At 36.6% G+C, this 13,012-nt stretch overlaps 1 protein-coding gene across 1 annotated transcript in view; it reads left to right on the top strand.

Annotated features, from left to right (window-relative positions):
- The window catches only part of THSD7B (thrombospondin type 1 domain containing 7B), a 1,104,189-nt gene that overhangs the window by 786,522 nt on the left and 304,655 nt on the right, over positions 1-13,012 (top strand). The window lies entirely within an intron of this gene.

Below are 13,012 nucleotides of genomic sequence, written 5' to 3'. Positions count from 1 at the left end.
CTGACAACAGCTATGATATCCCTTGTTCCACGTCCTCTTCTGAATCCGGCCAGAACCTCTGGAAGTTCTCTATCAATATACTGCTGCAAACGTTTCTGAATTATCTTCAGTAAGAGCTTACTTGTGTGCGATATTAATGATATTATAAATTTGAATAGCAAATCTTTAAGCAATGAAAAATGATATGATATCATTTTAGTTCACAGAGTTCTTAATTTTAAAGTTAGAAAGAGATATTCAGCATTTTCTTTATCCTTTTTATGTTTTATTTTGGGTAGTGTACTTTTATTAAATTAGCAAAGTGGCAGTAAATACAAAATGCACTGTCAATTTGGGTTTTTGCTGTCACTTTACACAGTAATAAAATAAAAGTGAATAATCCAGGTTATTGCCTTTAAGCTTAATAGTATCAGTATTTACTTCTTTCACATGCTCTAAAACATGATCTTACTGGTTGAAAATATGTTAGTAACATGAAAGCAGAAAATAATTACACCAGGTGATATTCTGGAAAGTGTTTTCATTGATGAGATAGTCTCTTTCAGAGAACTTCACTTATACCTTTGTTCACTTCAGTAACCTGAAGAAGCCCATGTTTGGAAGTTAGTAATGTATATTGAAAAATCATTCCAGGACTTATGACTTCAACTTTAACTGGAGGGATTCATTAAGTAAATACCTTTTGTTATAATCAGGGATATAGGAGATGCTATGAGTTGATCCCAGGAATACATCTTTATCCATAACATAAACAGGTATTATTAAAGCACCTGCTGTCTGTAATGTGCTATGTTGAGTGCATGTTTTGTTGCTATTCTGTAATGATTGCTTGATATCTATCACCCTGTGCTTTCAGATAACTAAAACAGAACAAGATACCTAAGCCATATCATGTGATGGTCCAAGCAATGTTTTCTGCATATAAACTAGTGCAAAATACTATTTGGAAAGAAACTAATTCTCTCATAGCAATTGGATTTAGATTTATGAAGTTTTATCTAAATGGTATCCTATTTTATATAATGAGATTTTAAAACATTGGTGAGTTTTTTCTACTCAGGAATTGGAATTCTCCATGGCAGGTTAACCTTGTAGATAATCACATTTGATCATATTGTGGTGCCAAAACTGTAAATATTAAGTGCATGGTTAAAATTAATCCTTTCAATTATGAGATAAGTATAAGAAAATGCAATTATTAATAGCTTGCACTTTAGAGTGTTCTTTTGGGGTATACTCTAGCATGAAAAAATAATTTTCCTGAAAAATAATTGTCACAGTTGCTTAGACCTATTGAATTACAGAAATATTTTATACTCATTGAATTTATGACCTTGACTTTCATGGAGATCCTTTGGGTCTTATATTCTACCATAAGGAAAGAAAAATAAATAAATAAATAATAAAAGTATTTTGGGAGGCTTGCTAATTAAAATCTTTTAATACAGAAATATAGATGTGAATGATATAAAATTTCATCCAATTTAAAGGGCATCTACTTCAAAATATGCTTTAAAATGGGCTAAATTTAGACACTCAAATATTTAAAATTATTGATATGTTGTCTTCTGGAATTTCAGGTTTCTATATTTGAAATATTTTTGCCATGACAGACAATCCTTCTAATTTCTAATTCTCCTCTTTCTATAGGTACTATGGGAAATCATTTTGTATTTCAGTTTCTCTTTAAAATTTAATAATGCCTGTGGTCTCTATTTAATACTATCTTTAAAACCAAAAAACCAAACTCACTGCCATTGAGATGATTCTGACTCATAGAGACTCCCTTTGGGTTTCCAGGCTGTAAATCTTTGGGGAAGTAGACTGTCCATCTTTCTTTCATGGAGCAGCTGGTGGATTTGAACCACTGACCTTCTGGTTAGCAGCAAATGCCTTATCCACTATGCCACCAGAGCTCCTTAATACTATCTTTATCATTTATTATATATGTACATAATGTTGTTATGGAATGAATTTGGCCCTCAGAAAGATAGATTGAAGTCCTAAACCCCAATATCTGTGAACGTGTCCTTGTTTGGAAATAGGATCTTTGAAGATGTTATTATAAAAGTTAACATGAGGCCATACTGAAGTAGGATAATCCCTAGTCCAATGAGTCTGGTGTACTCAGAAATGAGAAGAGGCATAGACTTAGACAGAGGGAAGATGGCCATGTGAAAGGAGAGGCAGAGTTTGGAGTGACACATCTACAAACCAAGGAATGCCAAGGATTGCCAATAAACACCAGAAGTTAGAGACAGGCAAGGAAGGAATTTCCATTAGAGCTTTGAGAGAGAACAACACCTTTATTGATGCCTTTATTTGGACTTCTAGCCTACGGAATTATGTATCAATAATATTCCATTGTTTTAAGACATCCAATTTGTGGCACTTTATTACATTAGTCCTGGGAAACTAATAGGATGATTAAAGCTCCTTAGAAAGACTGTAGAATAAAAATTATGTTGAACAATGTAGAATTAGTTTTCTATTAGGTTTCAATGAAATGGAATAATTTATTTTAACCACAAAAGGTATTTCCTGAGGAGTTTCAGTAAGATGTTGGAATAGGTAGAAAGACTGCATAGACCCTCTTCAACAAAGAAAAGGGGAACCAATTAACAGAGATACAGAAGATAATCCTGGACCCCTGAGTTTTGAAGGGAAGGATATAGAAGTGGACTAATTCCAATTAGCAGAAGAATTTGCATGAAAACACCAAAAAAAGGAGACACACAGAGCTGTGGTCTGGCAGCAATCCTGGCAGCAGACAGCTTGGATATTGCCGAGTGGTGACAGGACCTAAGAATTAACCTAAAAATCAGCCCTGCTAGCCAGGGACAGCATAGAAGACTACTCTGGTGGCTGGTGAATAAAACGGGAAAGAGCAAAGAGGAAGGTGGGCTGAGCTGTGGAGTTTTGCTTGTCTGGAGGGTGCAGCCATTTGAATGTTGCCAACAAACTTGACCATTTGAATACTTAAAGCAACAGTGTCTCCCAGATTCCAGGGACTTAAGAACAGGCTCCACGTGCCGGGAACCACAAGGATATTCTGGATGCAGATGACTGGAAAGTTGCGACATTCCCCTTGTTACCCTTATATCCCACACCCTCTTGGTGAATGGAGGTGTGACCATCCCTCACTCCCACCCACATTCTAGGCTGGCAGGAACTCCATCCCAGTCTGTGTGCTCAGTCAGAGCCTGAGAGCCCTGCACCACTCTGCCCTGAATTTTTTTTCTTTTTTTCAGCTTGTTTGTTTTAGTCTGTTTTAAAACTACCACTTTTACTGTTACTTTTGCCCTTTTTATTATTATTCTTTGTTCTTCCCTTCCCAGGTTCTAGTGTTCAGCTTTTTTTCTTTTCCCTGTTCCTAGTTCCAATTTTTTTTTCTTCCTCATGATTAACCCCGTTTCTTGTTTTTCTTTATGCATTTTTTTTTTTTTTGCATTTTTTCTTCATTGTTCTCCTTCTCTACCTTTTTTATCTTATTGCCTTCTTCCCAGATATTGCAGTGTTTTTTTTCCCCTGCTTTGTTCTTTTTTTGGTTAATGTTCCTGTGTGATTAGATGGTGTGTTTTTTTTGTCTGTTTCCTTTTACTTTTGTGATGGTTATTCAACTGCTATTTTTGTCTAACTGAGTGGGAGAGAGCAACAGTCCCCATACACCCACACCTCCCTCCTTCAGCTTTACTTACCGAGTGAGGGCCACCAATTCCTTCTCCACCAACTGACCAATAATAAACAACCACCAAGAAGAGCCTGACTCACCCTTAGGCTCCTCACAAACACTTAACAGAGATGTAAATACAACAATGTCACAATATCTAGGAAACAACAGATCATTATAGTCCACACAAGGAAGCAAAATAAAGTGGTAGAAACAAGGGAGCAGGATACAGAACCAGAACACATCCCTGAGGAAGAAGCAGCATTGGAACTCGCTGATAAGGAACTCAAATGAATTATATTTAGGTATATTCAAGGGATTGAGAGACAGATCAAGGAAAACACAGACAAAACCCTGGAAGAATTTTGGAAGAAAATACAAGAACAAAGTGACAAAATAAATGAAAAAACTAGAAGGGATACAAAATCTACAGATAGAAATCCAGAAGAGTAATACTAAATTGTCAGAAATAGATAATACATTGAAAGAACAAAGGAGTAGAACTGATGCCATGGAAGACAGAATTAATGAGATTGAAGACAAATGCCTGAATACTTCTTTGGAAAGGGGTCATTCAGAAAAAAGATCAAACCAAAATGAAGAAAGCTTAAAGTTCATGTGGATACCATCTAAAGGAATTGCTTACATGTCATTGGAATTCCAGAACAGGAAGAGAAAAATAAAACCACTGAGAAAATTGTTCAAGAAGTGTTGGAGGAGAACTTCTCTGATATGATGAAAGATGAGAATATATCCATTCAGGAAGTCCAACAAACCCCAAATAGGATAGATCCCAAAAGAAAATCACCAAGACATCATATTCAAACTCATCAAAACCAAAGACAAAGAAAGAATACTGAAAGCAGCCTGGGAAAAACAAAAAAGTTAATTACAAACGACAACCAGTAAGAATAAGCTCTGATTTCTCAGCAGAAACCATGCAAGTGAGAAGGCAAGGGGATGGTATAGATAAAACACTGAAAGAGAAAAATGTTCAACCAAGAATTACATACCTCACAAAATTGTCCCTTAAATATGATGGTGAAACTAGAAGATTTCCAGATAAGCAGAAATTAAGGGAATTTGTTAAAACCAGACCAACCTTACAAGAGATACTAAAGGGAGTCCTTTGAACAGAGAACCCAAAATTGCAAACAACAACCAACCATTAATACACAAGATGACATAACCCAGAAACCACAGCTATGGAAGTATCCAAAGTAATGAAAGCTTACAAGATTCTAAAGAGGGCACAAAAGGCACCAATTGGCAAATGAGGACAACTACAAACCAAAAAGAGTGAAAGTACTATATAGTTACAGAACTTCTAAATGGTGACAAAGTCAAGAGAGTTGCAAGTTAGAATGGACTGTCCTAAACTCGGGGAGAAAATTATAAATCACTGGGTAACCGCAAAGAAATTTATAAGTGTCCACATCACAATAAAAAAGAGGACAAGCACAAATATTCAGCATATACTAAAACAACAACAACCAAGGAAATGATAACATGATTCATAAGCATAATGATCTCAGCACAGAAAATTTTATGGAACAAAGAAACCAGGGACACCATGAAAAAACACCAAACAAAATGACAGCAACCAATTAATACATGTCAATAATTACACTGAATATTAATGGATTAAATGCACCACTCAAGAGATGGAGAGTTGCAGATTGGATAAGAAAACAAAACCCATCAATATGCTGTGTACAAGAGACAAACCTTAGAGACAAGGACAAAATTAGATTAAAAAAATCAAAGGTTGGAAAAAGATATTTCAAGCAAATGGCAACCATAAAAGAGCAGGAGTGGCAATATTGCTTTCAGATCAAATTGACTTTAAGACAAAAACAACCATATGGGACAAGGAAGGACATTATATTATGATTAAACGATCAACTGAACAAGAAGATATAACCATAATAAATGTCTACGGACCCAATTAAAGAACCAAAAATACATAAATCAGACTTTCAAAGAGTTGAAAAGGCAAATAGATGACTCTACCATCATAGTAGGAGACTTTAATACATCACTTTCAATAAAAGATAGAACAACTGCAAAGAAACTCAACAAAGATGCAGAAGAGCTAAACAATACAACCCACCAACTTGACGTTATAGACATCTACAGAGCACTTCACCCAACAACAGCACAATATACACTTTTTTCCAGTGCACATGGAACATTTTCCATGATAGACCATATATTAGGCCATAAAGCAAACCTTAATAAATTTAATAACATTGAAATACTACAAAGTATGCTCTCAGATCATAATGCTATCAAATTAGAAATCAACAATAGGAAGATCAATGGAAAAAGATCAATGGAAATTGAACAACCCTCTCCTTGAGAAAAACTGGGTAAGAGAAGAAATAACAATTGAAATTCAAAAATTCCTTGAATAAAATGAGAATAAAAACACAACATACCAAAATCTTTGGGACATGGCAAAAGCTGTGATCAGAGGCCAATTGATAGCAATAAATGCACACATAAAGGAAGAAGAAAGAGCCAAAATCCACACCTTAAACCAATGTCTCCAACAATTAGAAAAAGAACAGCAAGAAAAGCCTACAGTCACCAGAAGAAAGGAAATAATAAAGATCGAGCAGAAATCAATGAAACAGAAAAAAGAAGGGCAGTAGAAAAATCAACAAGAACAGAAGTTGGTTTTTTGAAAGATTAATAAAATTGACAAACTACTGGTAAATTTAACAAAGGAAAAGAATGAGAGAATACAAATAACACGGATAAGAAATGAAACAATAACATACCAATGGAACCAACTGAAACAAAAAAAGGATAATATCAGGATACTATGAAGAACTATACTTCAACAAATTTGAAAATCTGGAAGAAATGGACAGATTTCTAGAAACACACCACTTACCTAAACTAACACAGACTGATGTGGAAAAGTTGAACAGATCCATAAAAAAAGAAGAAATGGAATAAGTCATCAAAAAATTACCAAGAAAAATTGTCCTGGCCCAGATGGTTTCACTGGAGAATTATACCAAACATTCAGAGAAGAACTGACACCAATCCTACTTAAAGTTTTCTAAAACATAGAAAAGGATGGAATCCTCCCTAACTCATTTTATGAAGCAAGCATAACCTTGATACCAAAACCAGGCAAAAGACATCACTCAAAAGGAAAACTACAGACCAATATCCTTCATGAATATAGATGCAAAAATCTTCAACAAAATCCTAGCCAATAGACTGCAACAACATATCAAGAAAATCATTCATCATGACCAAGTGGGGTTCATATCAGGTATGCAGGGACGGTTCAACATTAGAAAAACAATCAGTGTCATCCACCACATATATAAAACAAAGGAGAAGAATCACATGATCATATACATTGATGCAGAAAAGGCATTTGATAAAATCTAACACCCATTCCTGATCAAAACTCTCAGCAAAATAGGAATAGAAAGAACATTCCTGAATATAATAAAGGGCATCTATGCAAAACAAACAGCCAACATTATTCTTTATGAAGAGAGAATGAAACCTTTCCCCTTGTGAACAGGAACTAGACAAGGATGCCCTATATCACCACTTCTATTCAACATTGTACTGGAAGTCCTACCCAAGGCCATAAGGCAAGAAAGGGAAATCAAATTGGTAAAGAAGTCAAACTATCCCTATTTGCTGATGCTATGATCCTATACCTAGAAACCCCAAGAGACTCAGTCAAAAATCTACTGGAACTAATTGAGAGATTTAGCATTGTGGCAGGATACAAAATCAACATCCCAAAATCAGTTGGATTCCTCTACACCAGCAAAGAGATTGCTGAAAAAGAAATAAGGAAATCAATACCGTTTATAATAGCTACCAAAAATAAATAAATAATTAAAATACTTGGGAATAAATTTTACCAGAGACACAAAAGACCTGTACAAAGAAAACTCTAAAAAGTACTCCAAGAAATCATAAGAGACCTACATAAATGGAAGAACATACTATGGTCATGGATAGGAAGATTGAACATTGTGAAAATGTCAGTTCTACCCAAAGCAATCTATACATTCAATGCTATGCCAATCCAGATCCCATCAACATTTTTTTTAAGGATATGGAGAAAGCAATCACTAACTTTTTATGGAAAGGAAAGAGACCTCACATAAGCAAAACACTACTGAAGAAGAATAAATTAGGAGGTCACACTCTACTGGATCTCAAAACCTACTATACAGCCACAGTAGTCAAAACTGCCTGGTATTGGTACAATGACAGGCACATAGACCAATGGATTAAAAATTAGAACCTGGAAATAGATCCATTGCTCTATGGTCAGCTGATCTAAATTAGAACCTGGAAATAGATCCATTGCTCTATGGTCAGCTGATCTTTGACAAAGGGCCTAAATCCATTAAATGGGGAAGATAATGTTCATTTAATAAATGGTGCTGGCAAAACTGGATATCCATTTGCAGAAAAATAAAACAAAATCTGCTGCTCACACCATACACCAAAACTAACTCCAGATGGATCAAAGACTTAAATATGAAACCTAAAACTATAGAGTTCTTCAAAGAAAAATTAGGGGCAAAATTAGGGGCCCTAATATATGGCATAAATAGACAATCAAGCATAACCCAAAATGCACACACAACAGAAGAGAAACTAGATGAATTAGACTTTCTAAAAATTAAATTTGTATGTGCTTCTCAAGACTTCTCCAAAAGAGTCAGAAGAAAACCTACAGAGTGGGATAAAATATTTGGCAATGACCTTTCTGATAAGGGACTTATCTCTAGAATTTAGAGAAAACTCCAACACATCAATCACAGAAAGACAAATAATCCAATTAAAAAATGCACAGAGGACATGAATAGATACTTCACCAAGGAGAATATTCAGGCGGCCAACAAACATATGAAGAAATGCTCACGATCTTTAGCCAATAGAGAGATGCAAATCAAAACAACAATGAGATACCATCTTGCCCCAGCAGTAGTAGCAAAATTCAACTAGACAGAAAATAAGAAATGCTGGTGAGGATGCACAGAGATTGGGACTTTCATACCCTGCTCTTGGGACTGTAAAATGGTCCAACCACTGTGGAAAGCAGTATGGCAATTCCTTTAAAAGATGGAATTAGAAACACCATTTGACCCAGCCATTCCACTATTAGGTATATATCCTGAAGAAGTGAGAGCCATGACAAGAATAGACCTATGCACACCCATGTTCATCACAGCACTGTTTACAATAGCCACAAAATGGAAACAACCTAGGTGTCCATCACCTGAGGAATGGATAACCAAAATATGGTACATACACACAAAGGAATGCTATGCAATCCTAAAGAATAGCCTAGAATCTGCAAAACACTGCGAAATGTGGATGAACTTGGAGGACATTATGCTGAGTGAAATAAGTCAATCACAGAAGGATAAATATTGTATTAGTCCATTATTGTAAAAGTCAAGGAAAGGTTTATATATGGAAGGAAATTTTCTTTGTTGGTTACCAGGGGTGGGAGGGTAGGGAACACTGTTATATAGGTAGAGACAAGTATTGATTTTGGTGAAGAAAAGGGCAATATAACAAATGTGAGTGATCAACATGGGGGCATTGAGGAAGAGGAAGACATAGAGAGGTACATGGGAGGTATAGACAGCAAAGATGAACCCTTTTGCACATACAGTACTGTGTCATCAGTGAAGGCAAACATGAATATATGGGTGGATAGATGGGTGGACAGGAACTATTACGTATGTCTATGCAGCGGGGAGCGTACCCAAGACCATGGAAGACAATGGTTCTACAAGTTTATTTGTATGTTCTGTAAGATTTCCCAGGTGTATAGTAGAGTTGACAAGGAACAGAGTTGTAGTCACTTCTTGGGCACAGCCTGCTACCCAGAAGGAACCAGTAGTTGAACCTGTGGGCTTGAGACCATAGTCACAGGGGACATCAAGCTCAATTGGCATAACATACTATACAAAACATTGTTCCACCTCCTACTTTGGTGAGTTGCAACTGGGATCTTAAAAGCTTATAAGCAACCATCTAGATGCAACAATGGGTCTCTTCTCGTCCAGAGAAAAGAAGAATGAAGAAAACCAAAAATACATGGAAACAATTACTCCTAGTGACTGGTATACCATGCAATCTGCAGCCTATACGATTATGAGACTGGAAGAACTAGATGGTGCCTGGCTACCACTGTCAAGCACTCAGAGGGGGATCTATGTAGGAGATCCTTGATAGAGAGGGAGAACAATGTAGAACAAAACTCAAAATCCTTTGGAGGAAAAGAAAAAAGGGGGACCAGGTTTGCTGGTCTGATAGAGCCTGATGGAACCTCTGAGACTATGGATCCTAGCTGCCTTTCAGGTCTGGAATTGAACCCACACCTGTGGCTTCCAGCCAAACAAAAGACAGGCATATGAGTTGAACATTTACCTGAGGCAGATACACTCCTTAGAGAGAAAAATCATGGGAGAAAGAAGGGCTGTTTATGCACAGGGAGGGAGCTCAGGGGACAGGGGTGTATCGAGAGATGGGGACAGGGGTGCATGGAGGTATGGACACAGGGGGAGGTAACTACCAGGAGGAAGTGGAAGGGGAGCTGTTGCATCGGGGTAAATTGTAGTCAATGTCATGAGACAAAGTGGATGTGAACTGCTGTATAGAAAGTGAATTTGGTCTGTAAACTTTCACCCAGATCACAATTAAAAAAAAAAAAAAATGTATTTCCTGATGCTCTTTTGTCCATACATATTATTTGGAGAATATGAAGTCACTTTAATTTACAAACATATGTAATTACAAATGATATTATATAACTTTATGTAAAGCTTTTTGCCATTGAGTTGATTCTTACTCCTGGTGACCCATGTGTTACAGAGTAGAACTGAGCTCCATAGGGTTTTCTTGACTGAAATCTTTTAGGAAAGCATATGGTCTGGCTTTTTTTCAACAGCGCCATTGCATCGCTTTGAACCACCACTTTCGGTTAGCAGATGATCACAAACTGATGTGCCATATGGGGACCGTATAATGATATATAACTATGTATATGTTTAAATTGTATATGTGTGTATGTATGTAAGGAGCTCTGGTAGTGTAGTGTCTATGGCACTTGACTGCTAACCAAAGGGCCAGCAGTACAAACCGACCAGCCACTCCTTGAAAGGAAGATTAGGCAATCTACTTTCATAGACATACTGCCTCATAAACCCAAGAAAGGGTTCCTATGAGTAGGATCCAACTCCACGGCAGTGAGTGTGGCTTTTTCTTGTTTTGTGTGTGTGTGTGTGTGTGTGTGTGTATAATATATTGTCATGGATTGAATTGTGTCCCCTAAAATATGTATCAACTTAGCTGGGCCATGATTCTCAGTGGTTTGGCAGTTATCATCCCCATGATGTAATCACCCAACCAGTTGTAAGAAGACTAGAGTGGGATGCAACCCTTGTAAATTTCTGTTTGTTAAAGCATTTTACTTATGGTATTTCTGTTATGGCAACACTGTTGTTGCTGTTTTGTGCCGTGGAGTCAGACCTGACTCATAGCGACCCCTCTTTGGATTTCCAAGGCAGTATCACTAGGTAACTAATATACATATGATAAAGAACAATAAAAAATAAATAAACACTGCCATAGAGTCAATTCTGACTCACAGTGACCCTATAGGACAAAGTAGAAGTACCCCAAAGGGATTCTACAGAAGTGGATTGCCTCATCTTTCTCCCAAAGAGCAGCTGGTGGGTTTGAACCACCAAACTTTTGGTTAGCAGCCAAATACCTTAAGCAATACACCACCAGAGCTCCATACAAATTATATATATAATTTTTATATAAATTAATATTATATATATATATATATATTTTTCCCCCCCTCCACAAAACAAGGCTTTGAAGGATCCTAGAGAGATATCATATGTAGGTGGAACATATGCTTTATATAGGAAAACAGATGCTTTTTCCAGTGTAATACAAAGACAAAAAAATTAAAAAGATAGGAATTCATACATTTATAGGAATTTGGAGTTTTTATTACCCATTTCAATTTTTTTCTGGGAAGCAAGAGGTGAGATCTAGAAGATTGAAGTTAGGTGGAGAAGGTCTTAAAATAGCTATTATGTGAAATGTGAGTGACCATACAAAAATCATCAGGCAGCATTAGAATTTGAATGGAGATGGAGACTATACACTAATGTGTCATCTGTATGATATTAACATTTTCTTCACTTCTACTTGATAGCACAGTTTTAAGTACAAAGAAGACTGTTGAACTAATCTAGATCTGTAGTCTTTTCAGATGACATGGTAGAAGAACAGCGGGTTAATGGATCAACTATATAGCAAGAAAGTGGTTGAAGTATGAACCAGGGAGGAGAAATTGTTTAGGAACACAAAGTTTTTGCATGAGCAAAAACATAAATATTATTAGAGGAGATGACATAGTCTGTGTAGGTAGAATTCGAGATAGAGGAGAGAGAAACTCAGTTAGGAAAGAAGTGAGCATAGTGGTTCTTGGTCTTAATATCACACTGTAACCACCTGGGGAGCTTCAAAAAATGCTGATGCCTGTGTCCCTCTTGAGATTCTTATTAAAGTGGCGTTGGTTTTTATGGTATGGCATGAGCAATAGGTTATATTTTACAGCCAAGATTGAAAAGTTTTTCTGAAGAATCTTATATTCAAAGTTGTAGGCACCTTTTCTTAAGGCAATAGAGGTCAGCAAATGTTTTAAAAAGAGGAATGACTTAAATCTTTATGTATTTCAGAAAACTAACTTTTTCCTCAATAGAATATTGAAGTATTCTGTGTTAGAAATGTTAAGATCTTGAACTAGGGGACTGAAAAGGAATTGTAGCGTGGGGAACATATTTGTGGTGATTTGGCACAAGAATTTATTACACTTATTATATAAGGAGCTCTGGTGATGCAGTGCCTAAGGCATTTGACTGCTTACCAGAAGGTTGGTGGTTCAAACTCCCCAGTGGCTCTGCAGAAGGAAGATGAGGCAATCTACTTCCATAAAGATTTACCACCTAGGAAACCCAGTGGGGGTTATTATGAGTCAGAATCCACTCAATGGTAGTGAGTTTGGTTTGGTTTGGGTATTGATTTTATAAGGAGTTATGGTGGTGCAGTAGTAAAAGTAGGTAGTTGCTAACCAAAAGGTCAGCTGTTCGAACTCACTAGCTCAGTGGGAGAAAGCTGAGTAATCTGCTTCTGTAAAGATTTATAAGGACCTCTGGTAGCATAGTGGCTAAGGCACTTGACTGCTAACCAGAAGGCTGGCGGTTCAAACCCACCAGCCACTCCTCAGAAGGAAGGTTGGGCAATCCTACT

Source organism: Orycteropus afer, unplaced genomic scaffold (assembly GCF_000298275.1).
Source record: "Orycteropus afer afer isolate SDZICR_OR568_19922 unplaced genomic scaffold, OryAfe1.0 scaffold00342, whole genome shotgun sequence".
Taxonomy (NCBI): domain Eukaryota; kingdom Metazoa; phylum Chordata; class Mammalia; order Tubulidentata; family Orycteropodidae; genus Orycteropus; species Orycteropus afer.
The sequence above is the reverse complement of the archived record's forward strand: the minus strand, read 5'-3'. Positions and strand labels throughout refer to the sequence as shown.